Raw genomic sequence first — 13,421 nt, forward strand, 5'->3', positions numbered from 1 at the left:
TAAACTGATAACATGCAAAAACATGAATGAGTCTCAAAATAATTATGCTCTGTGAAAGAGACCAGGAAAAAAAAGGAGAGAATACTTACTATATTATTCCATTTATATCAAATTCTAGAAAATGCCAACTACTGGGTTGTTGGAAAAGTCATGACACATATTTGCGACAGATGGCACTAGTTCATTTTTGGAAGTGCTAGAGTCGTCCACATCTATGTTATTATTATGTCATTTGACAGCTGACAGTTCTAGCTTCATTCAAAAAAAAATTGAGTGATTTGGTTGAGTTCTGGAGATTTTACAAGTTGAAGATGGAAGACCAAACTGTACATTTTTGCCATATTTTACTGTTTTACTTCCATATAGGGAAGAATGCACATCAAGCTTGTGAAAAGTTGCAAAAAGTTTACAGTGACAATGCTCTATAAGAATGTCAGTGCCAACAATGGTTCAGGAAATTCCGTGGTGATTTTGATCTCAACGACCCTCCTTGGTCAGGGAGGCCCACCGAGATTGGTGATGACAAAATAAAGGTATTGTTCACATCAAACCCACATTACGCAACACAAGAGATTGCAGAAACATTGAACAACCATCATTCAAGCGTTCATGACCACTTGAAGAAGCTGGGATATGTAAGCAAGCCCGATATTTGGGTTCTGCATGAACTCAAAAAGTTCATTTGATGGCATGTATAAACATTTGCAATATGCTCATTAAACGTGAGGAAAATGATCCTTTGTTTAAGTGACTGATAACTGCTGGTGAGAAGTGGACTGTTTATAAAAATGTGGTGCACAAACGGTCTTAGTCCCGATGTGATGATTCACCTCAAACAACATCAAAAGCAGACATTCATCAGAGAGGAAGGTTATGCTCTCAGTGTGGTGGGATTTTAAAGGTGTCGTGTTTTTCGAGCTCCTACCAAGGAACCAAACAATCAATTTGAATGTGTACTGTCGGCAATTGGACAGCTTGAACGAATCCATCATCCAGAAACGTCCAGAGCTTGTTAATTGTAAAGGAGTTGTGTTCCATCATGACAATGAGACCACACACAAGTCTGATTACCCATCAAAAATTATTGGCGTTTGGATGGGATGTGTTGCACACCCACCATACACACTTGAGCTTGCACCATCAGACTTCCACTTGTTTCACTCTCTTCAAAACTCCTTGCGTGGTATAACATTCAATTCAGATGAGGCTGTAAATCAGCACCTTGTTCAGTTTTTTGCAAATAAAGGCAGGTCTTTCTATGAACAAGGAATTATGAAGCTCACTGAAAGATGGCAAAAGGTTATTGAACAAAACGGGCAATATATCATTGATTGATCTTTGTTCTTTATATAAATAAATGACCTTCGAAAAACATAGACAAAATATGTCATGATTTTTCCGACAACCAATAATTTCTGTGATAGAAAGCAAATCAGTGATTGCCTGGCAGCACACAGGGGAAGTTACAGGAAGTAGCAGCAGGATGGGATTACAAAAGAGCACAAAGAAATTCTGAGTGGGAATGATATAAGCACTACCTTGACTGCAGTGATGGTTGTACAAATCAGTGCATCTGCCAAAAATTATGGAATTGAACAATATGTACAATTTATGGTAGGTCAATTATATCTCAATAAAGCTATTTAAGAAACATGGTTGTGTAAGAAGCCATGTCTTACTCTATTGCTTCATAGATATCATTTAGAAATGCCAAGGAAATCGCTGGAAGAATTCAGTGTTTGTCTCTGAGGAGTGCACTTGGAGTCAAAGTAACAGAGAAGAGCCTGCTACTTTTGAATATAAGCCTTTTATATCTTTTGCTTTCAAAATGATCTACACTTAGTGCATTGTTTAGATTAAAATAAAAATACAAGTACCTATATAAAAAGGAAAAATGAGAAATCCTGACACACTGCAAAGGTTAAAAACCACAAGAATGTCCATAATAATACGGATAAATACTAGCTAGCAATGTGGGAAAGAAGTTAAACTATATTGTTTATTCTCAGGGGGCCTGATTATTGCCTCTGCTGTTTATCTGGAATTCTCTAGATGTTAAAGGAACATTATTCATTTTCCCCCAGAAATAACAATTCCTAAAATATTAAGAAACCACCACCATCCCCCAAAGAGATTACAATATATTGTTGAAACAGCCATGTTTTTATGCCTCCTGCGAGGTTCCCAAATATAAGAAATATTTTATCACTTTACTTTGTTAGATCATACAGTATTTTTTATATACTAAGAAGAAAGAAGCAACTCCAATGCATGGACAAAATGATAGCATGTTATTAAAACTAAATAAGCCTGGTTTACAGTCATCGGTGGTGACCTCTAAAACTTGGCTTGTCACTGTCATATGCCAGAGAGCTGTGTCATCATGGGCAACTCATCTCATTCCATTGAGCCTTACGTTCTCAAATATAAAATGGAGAAGCTAGACTATTTCTCCAAATCCTTTGGCTTAGATGTAGTTAGCTCTGTGATACGATGACTACATGACATATTTTATTGAACCTAAAATACCACTGATGTAAGATGTACTATTATTTACCACAAGATAAGAAAAACATGGCCAATTAAACTATGTGTTCCTGACCTTTAGGATTTTTATTTTAAATTTATTGAAGCTTTTTAAAACTTAATGAGACTGAGCTTTTTTGTTTCCTTTTTCCATTGCACTCTCATTCATACATTAAGAAGGAAAGTAAGTGTAAATGAAATAAATTGGTTTAGGTATTTGCAAAACTTGTGTGCAGAAATGGACTCTTCTGAGCCACTTTTTTACTCAGACAAGAGCGTGTGTGCATCATGTATTAAAGAGTGCTCTGCTATTGTCTCCAGGCTTCTTCTAACTTACTGATACTAATTGTTGCTATCATATTAGTGGTGCTTTCTTAGAAGGGCTTCAGACTAACAGCCTTATATGCCTTTCTCAATCAGTCCTTACATGATATGTTGACTGACATGTGCAGGGGTTGCACTTTTCCAGTCATGCCACAAAGGTCAAGTGGACACAGGCGATGACAGTCATAGCAAAACCACCCCCATGCACCATCAACTAGAAGAGAAGGTACCCTTGATTTCAGGGAAGTTAAAATGCAGGTGGGGGGGGGGAGAAAACACATTCATCTTAGAATTGATGAACTACAACAGTAACGATGATGAATCAGTAAAGTGCATAAATTACTAACCTGGTACTTGACATAACAGCGGTACTAATTAAATTATTAAAGGCTCTGGACTCTGGACGTACACCAATGGTATCTCCCTCTCTCTCTCCCTCTCTCTCTCTCTCTCTCTCTCTCTCTCTCTCTCTTTCTCATACATGCATGACAGCACACTGGCACATCCTCATTCACACATGCTGGAGCGCCCCTTCAGTGGGCCAGGAATACTCTTAAACGTTGCAAAACACATTTCTCAATGTAGACAATTTCTTTCACCAGGGCATTAATGCTTGTAATCATATATTAAGTTATTCAATTGTGATTATGCTCTGTGCAAGAAAAAATTTAGGAACAATCATACACCATCATTTTAATCATGCCATAATTTTTGGCATGTGTGCCTTTTACGTAAACTAAGATGTTAACATTTAAATATACAAAGTCTATTTCTCTCGTCACAATGATAGCATACATCCTCCCAAGAGTGAGCTACCTCTAATGGAAAAATTGTCTCTTGATTTCTTCCCAGTGGTCTCTCTTTTGTTTGACCAATTAGATTTACTCACATCTCATTGCTTGAATGGGTGTTGGGTCCTCTCAGTAGGCAATAAAGCCTGTGTCCTCTAAAAATTAGAAAAGCAAAGCATTGCAGGATCATTAGTAATATTATTGGGGGAGGGAGAGGCTGTAAATCGGAAGTGAATATACATGACACCTCATCACTTCTACTGAACATGAATAGGCAGGGGAAAATACCCCACTGATCAGTAAGAAAATATGTATTTACTTTTGCTTGCTCAAGCTTAGGAAATGAGTAGAGAAGCAAGCTAGCTCTGGGACCAATTTCTCTCTGCCCCTGCTGCCCTGCAAATGACATTCTTACCAGACCATTAAGAAAACTGCTCCAACTTCTAGTGAGACCACCTGCTAGCTCTCAGTGCTGGGACGATTACATCTATCGGAAATAATGACCCATAACTAGAATAAAGCACATTAATAACATCACATTTACCCAGCATAATGCATTTCACCATTTTATATTGTGGAGACCAAGTTAATCAGTAAAAGCATTACCAAAAAAAATGAGAGGAACTAACAGGCACAGAGTAGATAATGAACCTAAAAGCAGAATGTTCAGGCTTTTCTTTTTTTTTTTTTCTTTAGAACTGAAAAGATAGACAATAGGCAGTAATGGATGGAGCACTTGCTTGGGACTAGGTCATCCTATCTCCTGCCTGGAGGTTCAGATGTGAAGGAAGACCTGGAAGTGCCTCCCTCAGGACCCAAGAGAAAATATGAAGTTGTGAAGTTTAACGGAAAGAGCTCCAGATTAAGAGTTAGAAGATCACACATCTTACTCCAGCTGTGCTGTCAATGAGCTGTGTGACCTTGGGCAATTCACTTCAGCTCTCTGAGCCTCAATTTCTTATCTGCAAAATGAATAGCTGAGGCTAGGTGATCTCTAAAATCCCCTCCAATTCTTATATGTTGTGATGCGAGGCAGAATGTCAAGCTGATACAGGAATGCTGTGAGATATAATAAAAATGCCTATAAAACTTGGGAGCTCTATGATCCACAGGACAGAAAGGATCAGATTGCAGTGGCATTTAGGAGATGACTTTGACACTGCTGGCCGAGGCCCTGGTAAAACTAAAGAACTTTAGAAAAGTGCTGCATTAGGACGAGAGGATGGCAAACCTGTGGATTGATTGTAGTTTATTTCAGGAATTTAAATATCTTTAATAACCAGAAAAACTAGTCATAAATAAGACAGATGATACAAGCCACATAAACCCCAACTATGAAGATAGATAACACACTTAAAAGTTCAACTTACAATTCAACATTTTTAGAGGAGAAGAGAACACAATAGTAGGAAATTAAATGTCTTCAAGTTTTCAATCTCTCCCAATGTTCTGCTTTGTTTCTATGACTGAGCGCTGTCATTGGAGAAAACACGCTTTTCTAACTCACCATAGCAGCATTTCCACAGAGACATAAAGTGACTAGAAACAATTGTGGGAAAATGTATATGATGAAACTCAAAGTGCTAAAGGTCTCAGGGACCAATGCCTAATGTGTGTCTTCTGTCCTACCTCCTGGTTTTCAGATGCTCCACTCTTATGACTGTTGTCAAAATTTGGGAGGAAAAAACTAAGCCACAGTGACCTTTTCATTTTAATCAAGACACAAAGTGTTGAGCAGGTTTTAGGGAAAGGGCAGAAGTGGGCACAGTACGTGCTGGCATTTTGCATGCAGAGGCCCACTGACACCTGCACACCAAACCCTCTGGGACACAAAAACTCTAATCTTGCTACATAATGCTGTTCCATTTTCGTCTCACATTATTATTTGAATAGAATTTTAAATTAGTCTACTTACAGAACAAATTACCGAAAGTTTAATTTTCCATCCCTGACAAATCCCACTGCAGGCACCAGCTACCTGAAGCCAAGAGGGTTTATGTTTTGTCCAAATGCAAGTGAAATAAAATATCAAAGTCAATTAATTCTCACTCAAAATAAATGGGTACCCCATTTATAATAACAATCTTTGGCCAAGCCAGATATTAGTCAAATATAATCAGAAATAGTCCTTAAGTCAAGCATCCTTGTTGTTACCCATAAATAAAATACAGAAGATACTAGAAAGGCCAATAGCTTTTTGTAATGAAGGCGAAAGTGATTGGAAAAAGATGTAAAAATTAATGCTATCTGGCTGACATTATTTAAATAGACAATGGCTCTATCAATAAAGAGAAACCCTAACAAATATGTTTCATGACAGAAATATATTAACCACTTTTCATCATCTGGAACCTTCATAAATCAATGAGATAATATTTACTCTATCCGACTGGGTGGCTTTTTGTATTTCTAATAGAATTCATTTAATTCTGGTTGCCATAGTTACAGCAGAGGGCTAGAATGAGTTTTGTTTCATCATAATTGTTGCCTGTTAGTATATATAAACAGCTGAACTCTACCTTCAACTAGAAGCACTCATTTGTGAATAAAGAAAATCCCTTATCATAAAGCAATTGAACTGGAATTCAAAATATACCGTCATCAGACGGTTGGCAAATATTTCTCAACTTCTTTTAGCATAGTTATCTCTGAAAGGCACATCAACAGCACAAGGATTTAGAAGACGCTTTAACACATGTAAAGTGATGCAGAAATTTACAAAATTTAAAATAATTTATTTTTGGCCTGTACCATAAGTCATAAGGAAAATTTTGACCTTCAGGCTATTGACCAATCTTTTTACCAAAAACCTGTCAGTTCATGCAGATATTAAGTTTGGAATGTGTTATTTCCATCCAATTCAGGGCCAGTTGGCAACATCAGTTCACCCACTACAAAAACACAAGCCACGGGGATCATTTTTAAGCCTGATACGTTTTTAGCGTTAATTTCAAAGGCCACAAGGTAAAAGAATGAAAAGGAAAACATGTATCTTCTTGTTACTTCTCTAAGGCAGCAAATAACCAGAAAATATAAAAATCAAAAAGAATGGGATCCCACAAACTTGGAAAACAGGGTATTCAGAAATCACAAGGAATAATATCTGTGCCCCAAGGAAAGCTCAAAAGTTTCAGACCAAAGCCGAACAATCTATGCCAGTAGCAAAGAAAATGTCAGTTTAAAGACATAATTCTTCAAATTTTGAAAAACAAAATGCCTCTGTTTATCACTACATCTTTTTAAATATGTTTTTTGTCTAACGAAGTTCTACAGTGTGGCTTGTGAAACCCAAAAGAACATGTCATGAGAATATGGAAGAACAAGAAACTTCAACTAAAATTGTCTTTTCCCATATGGCCGTTTGAGACAAATAGTCTTAAGCATATTATTTTGAAAGACACTCAATGTTTAAATAACTGAATATACCTCAAGTCATTCTAGAAATGAAAAGTCAAAAGAAATACCTTCGCTTATTTACCTAAACTGTTTCTAATGAGAGGATGCCATTTCAATATAGTCCATTTGAAACGTTTTATTCTACATTTGCAGTATTTATTGTGTTAAGGGGGAACCACTTTCTTCTATTTGTTAGATGTGAATCATGACCATTTTCATGAAACTGTATTAAAATAGATGGTTTTGAGCATGAGTGAGACAATGTGTTAATAATTCAAGAGCTACAAAGATAGACAAGACAGTTCTTGCCCAAAGGAACATGGACTAGAACTTACTAGAAGAGTGGGGAGAGGTGTTAGGATATATAATATTATTAGGCAGTTACAGAACATGGGCTGTGTATGCATGGGGTAAAGGGAGCAGAGCAGAGGGCAGTGTCAGCACAGCAAAGAGATATGCTCTTCCCAGGATCTGAAAAGACTTCAAGAAGAAGGTGGCATTTGAGGTGGGTGGCCTGTTCATGAGCGCTCAACAGGCTAACATTAGTGAGGCATATTCTGATATTCTGAAAGGAGGCAAAACACTCACAAAAATGAAAATGATGACTAGGACAGGACATGCGACAGTTATTTCCATGACCTTGACAAACTTTTAATAGATGTTGGTACAAACCAATGCAGAGCCCTAGAAAGGGCGCCCTACCTGGGCGCAACTGGAAAACTTACTTAACACCTCCATGGCCATTTTCTTATCTAAAGTAGGACTATTAATAGTACTGACTTCCTGGATTGTCATGAGAATTAAATGAATTGATATGTATACAACACTTAAACTAATGCCTAGGAAATGGTAATCACACAGTGTGCATTAGCTCTTACTTTTCTTATGTGAAACAGAGCTGAAAATACTCCAATTCAGAAATAATTTTTTTTTCTCTTCTTTTCTTTAAGTGATCTCATCCTGCTCTGGATCCTTTAAAGTTTTCAGTAATGGGTGAAAACTAAAGTAAACTAAACTTGCCAATTAAGGATAACTTCCAATTTAAAACTCTTCAAGTTTCTTTTGACTCATCACAGTAGTTCTAGAATCTAGCTGCACTTTTTAATCATATGAAGATTTCCTAAAAATACGAATGCTGGGATCCCACCTCTAGGAATGCTGATTTAATCGGGCTTGGCTGTAACATGTCTTAAAAGCTTCCCAGGTGATTCCCGAGCACAACCAAGGCTGAGAACCACTGATCCAACGGGTAAATCATCTGCCAATTTGAAATCCCTGTAAACGCTGGTTCATCCCTTCTCACCTGGTTTTTCCCTTTCTTCCCTCTTTCCTTCTTACTCTGGTATGGGGAGAACTGTGACTTCGTCATACTGCTTGCTGAGTCCCTAACTTGGGGCTTCACTAGTCTTCATTTTCATGGAGTTGGTCTTTTATTCCTGGGAGGCCTGCAGTGTGGCCCCCTGAGGTGTGCATCCCATCCCGTGTGAGTCCTGACTGCCCTGCCTGGCTGTCAGTCCAGGTAACTACATCCTGCCTGCCCTTTGAAGCCAACCTGCCGAAGGAGCTGCCGGCACCCACCGCCTCTCACGTGTCCCTCTGGCTGTGAGGTGCTCTGTAGCCGCTTCATCCTGACACCTATGCTCTCTGTTGATCACTGGCCCTGACACCTCCCTAACTGCTCACTCCACCCTCAACACAGGACATATGGGGACTCCCATGCAAACCCTGCGCAGGCCACAGGTTTGGGGCTGTGTTGTAGGTACATCTGTGTAGATGCGCCTTTCCCTCTGCTCTGGCTTGTGGACCTGTTTCTGGACCACACTGGATACAAAGGAGAGAACGGTCTGGAACTTTGGTCAGATTTCTAGCATCTTGTGGCTGAGACCTAGGAATGAGGATTCTAGTTTCATACAAGGGGCCCAGGGAGCACCCCACCACATGTCTCCTCCAGTGCACCTCTTCCCCAGGACAGAAATCTGCTTCCTCCTCACCGATTTCTGTTATTTCTCGGGAGCTCACACCCTCAACCCTTCCTACGCTGGACCTTAAGGAAAATTCTCTGAGCCAAGTCTCGTAGGTTTGGCTGTGGACATGGGAAGGACAGATTCTGGAATTCAAAAACATGTTTCTGGGCCAGCCAAGTGTCTTAGTTGATTAAGAGCTCACTCAATTAAGAGTGTGAGCTCTGAGCAACAGGGTCGCCGGTTTGATTCCCGGCCTGAGCTGAGCTGCCACTGAGCTGCTAGCAGGTGGCAGGATGGCTCAGCTAAAAAAAAAAAAAAAAATGTTTCTTTTTCAGTGAATTGTAGCATATGGTCTCACAGTGGACTCAAAAAAAGAAAAAAAAAACTTCATTTGTAAATTTGAATAAACTTTTTCTCTTCGTGCTCCTTTCTTAGCATTCCTGCCTTTATCCTTCCCTGGGCAATGGATCTACCTGGCTAACTCAGGGGCAGCCCCATATGAGGAAGTATAAGAAATAAATGCATATTAATATATTGCAAACTATATTATTCCCATAATAGCTGTAATTGAAAAGAAAATAATCCCAGCTTGACTCTTCCACTGGTCTTGAAGCGTTTAGCCTATGGACAGGATGCACCTATTTTCAGCCCCATGGTTGTATGTAATTCTTTTTTTGTTATTTGTTTTCTATATGCTTTAAGTCACAACATGCCAATATATTCTAAGCATTTAAGGGTAGTAGTCATGTCTTCACTATCGAACTGCCACCAAGACTCAGACGATAAGGCACACAGAAAGATTCTAAAAATATTTTTTTAGTGCTCGCAATCCATCCTGGTACCCTAAGTTTGGAGCCTTTGTTTGAAAGATGAATTTTCCTTTCCCTTCGGCCTCCTTCAATCCTTCATGGAAAAGAAAAGCACTAATGTTCTGTCTTCTCTCTCATTAAGACTGAATCAATATCCACAGACCCAAATTTCATACAATATGCTTCCACCTACAGAAAGCCAGATGGAGTTAACTTCACCTCACACCTCGGAGACTTCTCACCTCAGCTGAGGCCCTTGCTCCACCAATCCTGTTCTAGAATGCCAAGGTAATGACTGATTTTTCACCTTCCTCCCTCATTAAAGACATTATTTTTTGTTTGTTTGTTTTTGGGGGTTTTGTTTGTTTGTTTTGGGTTTTGTGGGGTTTTTTGGCAAAGAAACATTTGCATTTAAGAAAACTGGAACTGGAAACTGGTGCAGCCACTATGGAAAATAGTATGAGGTTCCTGACCCAGCAGTTCCACTTCTGGATATTTACCCAAAGAAATCCAAAACACTAATTCGAAAAGATACATGCAGCCCTCTGTTCATTGCAGCATTACTTAACAATGCCAAGATATGGAAGCTACCCGAATGCTCATCACTAGATGATTGGATAAAAAAGATGTGGTACATATATACAATGGTATATTACTTGGCCACAAAAAAAAAGAATGAAATCTTGCTCTCTGCAACAACATGAATGAACCTAGAGGGTATTGTGCTGAGTGGAATCAGACAGAGAAAAAAAAAATGACATATGATTTTAATTATATGTGGATATAAAGAACAAACACAAATGAACAAACAAAACAAAAACAGACTCATAGATACAGAGAACAAGCTGATGGTTGTCAGATGGGGGGTGAGGGGTAGAGGACTGAGTAAAAAGGGTAAAGGGATGAAGGAGTACATATCGGTAGTTACAAAACAGTGATGGGAATGTGAAGTACAGCATAGGGAATATAGTCAATAGTACTGAAATTACTGTGTGTGGTGCCTGCCAAGTGGGCACGAATAAACATCCAATAATTACCAATGGTATCATTATGGTATATTTCCTTCCATGAGTACAGCATAAATTATAATCTAATAGATAGCTGCTTTTTTCATTTTAGAATATATTATGATTTACTCATGTTATTAGTCTTTCTAAATGTTTGCTTCCACTGTGTTTGTTCATTAGTACAACTATGACGGAATTAGCAACACTATGAATAAAAAATAATATTAATTCAGTGTGTAATTGCCACGTACTAGGCTGTTTAATGTGCACATGGTCATATTATCCTCGCAGAAATTTTGTCTATCAGTTTTAGTACCATTCTCATTTTACAGATTAAAAAACTAAGTTAGAATGATCAAATAACTTGGCCAGTGACAAACAACATTAGATTCTGCACTAAAAATAGATTCTGTACTAAAACTTAGTTCTCTGACACCCACTTTGTACATAATTCTATTTCAATAGAAAACAAATCCCTAGAAGTAGATTCAAAAATTCAAAATATTTTAACTCTAACACATTTGATGCCCACATCTAGATTGATTTTCAGAAAGGTTTTTGAAAAATGTATAAGCCTACAAGCAATTTAAGAAATTGCCTGTTTCACAGCGTCTTTTCTGAAATTGTTGTCAATGTGAAGGTGAAAAATTGTAACTCACTGTGTTTGAATATATTTTTATACTTGTTTTAATATTTCTTTCCTGAATTATCTTTTGTCTGTTTTTTTCTGAGATCTTTTTTGTTTTTGTTGATTTTTAACAACACTGAACATGTTAAGGTTTATAATCTTTTGCCTGTCATGCACGTTTCAAATATTTTTTTTCCCAGTTTGCCAAATTTGCTTTAAATTTGGACTTACAGAAAATTTTAGATTTTGTTTTGTTATGTTGATTTTATGTTGTCAGTCTTCTCTTTCGTTGTTTCATCAATAACTTTATAGTTACACAAATCCTTTCCAATCACGAGTGGATAAACGTTTGATAGTTACTCTATTGTTTCATTACGGGAAGTCCACTGTGGTGTGAGACAGTCCACATGGCATCCCAGCCACTTCCTGTATTCACTCAGTGACCTTTGCAGGCCACCTCTTTCTGAGATATCCCTTTTCTTACATGGAGGTGATACCTACCATTAAACAGTGTTGTAAATATTAAATGAAATAATATATGTAAAGTACATGATGCAAAATAAGCACTCAATAGTAGTTATTATTTAATTCACATGAAATTTATTGTTTGTTTAGTATATAACTTAGTTTTTTTGCCCAAAATATTTGATCAATTTTTCAGCATTAGGTATTTTTTAGAAACCCTTTCTTTCTGTGGTGTCTATTGCTATAATTTGCATCTACCAAATCCCTGTTTATGCTTGAGTTGGACGTGGAAAGAAGCATCCCTGTTATAAAATGATTTGGTTTGTATGTGTGGGTTCTCACTCACTCTAGGCTGACTTTAGGCATTACTCTTTGAACATGAGAGCTTGGGTTTTTCTGCCCAGACTTCACATCAAACAACCTGGCAACCCTATCTAAGTAAAGGGCCAATGGAGTCAAAGACCACCCATAAACCCTACCTACTGGCACCACCACGTATGCTTATATCTCTCTTCACTCCAACACACAGATGGCGGGATTAACGTGAACCAGCAGACATACCATGTAGCCCACATGCATGCAGGACTGCAAAGTAAGCAGCCGCCACCCATTCTGCCCACAGCGCTGTAGAGAAAACTCTTACCACTTCTCATCCTTGGTGTTCTGATGACGCTTCAGAGGAACAAAGGTAAAACAGTAGATCGAATGAAGATTACTATTCTCCTCAACAGGGGCTGCTTTTCCCACCACTCTTAACTCTTATCTTATCCTAAAGGGTATCTTGAGTAATTTGCCCCAAATGGGGGTGAGCCTACCTGAGATGGTCCATCCGAGTTGTCAGGCTCTTTCTCCTTGAAACCAACCTTCCGGATTTTCAAAAATGTTTTCCTCCTGCTAGTTAATGTAGCTGTTATCCAACAAAAAGGAAAGAAAAGAGAAAAAAATCTCAAATAATATAAACTAATTTGAGAAAATTAGATTTTTAATACAATGTACTGTAACAACCTATCCTCAGATTAACCTGAGCCCATATAAGCCCTCACAATTGGAGCAAACATGGATTGTGGTTGACATAAGTTAGGTCACATCTAGCAATCTCTTCTTGCATATCTGTTCACCCATGATTATCACAAATGTTTTATTCTCTCCTAGAATTCTGCTGCGAATTTCTGTGCCCTGGCCTCTGCCTTAGCCTGCCACTGTGAAGTTTATCTTGGTTCATTAATTCCTATGTAGGTTTCTGACTTGCCTCCAAATCACGAAGAGAATTTGTGTTTCTATAAGACTCATGGGAGCACCTACTCTGTGAGCGTCGTTAGCTGTGTACGAGTTACCCCACCCCCCACCCCCCAATTTCAGTTTTCTCCTGGGTCTCAAGGCCAAGCAGCACAAGGTGCCCAACCTTAAAGCTGAGTAAGAGACTGAACTCCTCAGGAATGGAGGAACACCATTAAGCCTTTTACCTTATTTCCCAGCTCTTTTCTTTGGGGGAGTGATAGCTAGAGCAAACA

The sequence above is a fragment of the Hipposideros armiger genome, unplaced genomic scaffold (genome assembly GCF_001890085.2).
Source record: "Hipposideros armiger isolate ML-2016 unplaced genomic scaffold, ASM189008v1 scaffold_140, whole genome shotgun sequence".
In the NCBI taxonomy this organism is placed as follows: Eukaryota; Metazoa; Chordata; class Mammalia; order Chiroptera; family Hipposideridae; genus Hipposideros; species Hipposideros armiger.